At 43.7% G+C, this 2,970-nt stretch overlaps 1 pseudogene; it reads right to left on the reverse strand.

Moving 5' to 3' along the window:
* Positions 1–1,096: 1,096 nt before the first annotated feature.
* Positions 1,097–2,117, reverse strand: LOC102827081 (annotated as a pseudogene).
* Positions 2,118–2,970: the final 853 nt, after the last annotated feature.

Here is a 2,970-nt window from a genome sequence, read left to right on the forward strand (position 1 = left end):
GCATGCCACTGGTTCATGAACTTCATTGGACAATGAAACAAAACAAAACAAAAACAACCTAAAACCCAAAAAACCCCAACCCCCCAGCAATAGACCCCGTTGCCATAAAAAAGCTCAAGCAGTTTGTGCTGGTTTATTTCTAACAGCAGTCTCTATTGTTCCCACCATCCCTATCCAAACATGCCAAATCCAAAAGCAATTGGGCATCGAAAATAAACAAGAATAGAGATGTTCAATCAAAAATTGAGTGTGAAAGTTCAAAGTTAAGTTTTCAAACAATATTGATCATCCACCCTGTGTTTTGCTTTTTTTTTTTTTTTTTAATTTTTCCTGTTGGTTAAATCCCTGCTGTAACTCTGATTTATCCATAATTTTTACACTGGCAAAAATTAAGATAAATAAAGTAAGGCACCAAAAATCGCCCTGTATAACACCTCTCTAAAAGACTCGTTACCCATCATAGGCAAGTCAGGAAGTTGCAGGGATTACTCTCTCTGGGTATTATAGATCGTCACCCCTATACAGGTGTGCTTCATTCTGTTCTATCCTATTTCATCTGTCACACAAGACTATTAAATAAGAATATTTAACAGCACCAGGAAGCCATTTCACGTAGCTCCCCATCTTCAGGCATTTATTCAGAAAAAAAATACTGTTATCATATCGAAGAAACAGACATCCTTTGCTGGTTATATTTATTTGCTTACCAAATAACTACCTAATTAATTGGCAAACGTGTTGAAGGTACTTTACTAGTGACAAGTTCCTTGGGGCTGAGGGAGCAATGGGAATATCCACAAGGGCACACTGTCCCCCAATCTAATCTACTGATCTTTTCTGTATGAAAACTAAGGTATATACTTTTAAGCATTAACTCAACCATCGTCTTGGTAGTAGAAGTACATTTGTAAGCAGCTCGCTGATGCCTACTATACAGATGTTTTACGCAAACTGCTCTCTAGGCATTAAAACGACATGGCATGTTCATGGCATAATTTTATCGGTTGTACAAAACTATAAAATCCATTCAAAATAAAATTTATGAGAGCTAATTGACCATGCTGCGCATGCTTCAAAGTTTTGTTGACAAGATGGCTCAGAGTTTACTTCCTTGGCTGCAGCACAGTTTGTTACTTGGTGAAGACTCCTTTTTCCTCAAGGACTTTTTCCAAGACTCACTTACATTGGTTCTCTCATTATATCCAGTCTCAAAATAATCATAAAATTGGCCTTTGCACTCAAAAGCCAGGTCATTTCCCACAGGTTCATGGCTGAGGGGGCGACCATCCTGTTGGTGTCATTATTTGCTTTCTCATCATTTAATTTGACCTTTTCCTGAACACCAAGTGACCTGACATTAGTGACAAATATTTCATTGGCAGGTATCTGGCCATCACTCTTGTAAATAGGTGGTCTGCCTACATCAAAGTCCACCTGGTGGGAACAACTCGGTAAAGGCGGAGGGGGAGAAGAGGAGGAAGATGAGGCAGAGGAGGAAGAGGCAGTGGAGGCACTTCCGACATTAGCATTGACAGAAAGGGGTCAATTTAGGTAGTGACCGCCACATTCTTGGTAAAAGCAGCAGGCGTGAAACTTTTCACACTCCTCTTTGGCCATCCGTGGTCGTTTTCGGTAAGGACAGTCTTGAGCCATAAACCACTCTTGGGCAGAGGCGCCATTGAGAGAGCAGGTGGGAAAACACCAGTTATTCTGCATGATAATTTCTCCGTGGATCCTTTTCATCAAATCGTTTATAAGGACAGATCTTCGGAGGTATACTTCGGGGTCATCGATAAACTTTAGCTTTTCTAAGGACATGTAGAGGATGTGGGCTCGCTCCTCAAAAATTGAGATGGTTTTATGGCTACAGCTGCTGAGTGGTGGGTGAAAATCCTCTTCTTCCACATACTTCCTCTTAAAGTATGTGATCTTGGATGTTGTTATAGGATTTGAAATTCCCCTGTAATGTGATCCTGCAGAGGGGCCAGGGCTGGTCCCAGGGAGCTCTGGCCTCCGAAGCTGTCAGCCTCCCATAATGTCTGGTACCCGGCAATTTCAGCAGCTCCTTCCGACACAATGGGCTCGCAGAATCTACTCATGGACAGAACGAAAGTCATCTCGGACAGCCTCAGATCGCGGGGTCAGCGGGGAGGCCGCGGCCGCAGCGCTTGAGCTGCTTCTTGTCCGCTCAGAGCGTGGCACCAGCCCGGCCACCAGTGCACGTTCGCGGTCGGCGGTGGCCGCTTGTGCGCGGTGGCCGAGGGTCCCGGCAGGTCCCGCCGCCGCTAGACATTTCTTGATGAGAGAGAGATGTATGGACATGCATGCATGTAATGCTTAGGCAGACTTTCTCCTTAAATTTATTTTTTTCAATATATCCAGGAAATTTTAGATGTTTGTAAAAACATATGCTAAGGGAAAGTTAGGTGGTTCATTCAGCATTGGGAAGGTGTGTTTTGTATCATATTTCATTGTTGACTCTCTCTCCCTCCTAGTTGTCTTTTTTATCGCTGTCTAATCTTCTGAATATTTAGTCACTGAAAACCTTATGACTAGCAGAGAAACACTGTCAGATATAGTGCCGGAAAATGAGCCCCTCAGGTTGGAAGGCACTCAAAATGCGACTCGGGAAGAGCTGACTCCTCAAAGTACAGTTGATGTGATGATGCGAATGGAGTAAAGCCCATGGGAGTAAAAAGAGGAAGACCCCCAGTGAGATGGATTGGCAAAGTGGCAGCATCAATGGGCTCAAGCGTGGCAACAATTGTGAGGTTGGCCCAGGACCGGGCAGTGTTTCGTTCTGTTGTGTACAGGGTTGCTATGATTCGGTACTGATTTGATGGCACCTAACAACAACAACAACAACAATCTTCATTTGGAGTCCTGCTATGGCACTGTGGGTTAATGCACTGGACTGCAAAGTAAGTTTGAACTACAAGGTTGGCAGTTCAAGCTCACCAGCTGCTCCTC

This window comes from Chrysochloris asiatica, unplaced genomic scaffold (genome assembly GCF_000296735.1).
Source record: "Chrysochloris asiatica unplaced genomic scaffold, ChrAsi1.0 scaffold00220, whole genome shotgun sequence".
Classification (NCBI taxonomy): domain Eukaryota; kingdom Metazoa; phylum Chordata; class Mammalia; order Afrosoricida; family Chrysochloridae; genus Chrysochloris; species Chrysochloris asiatica.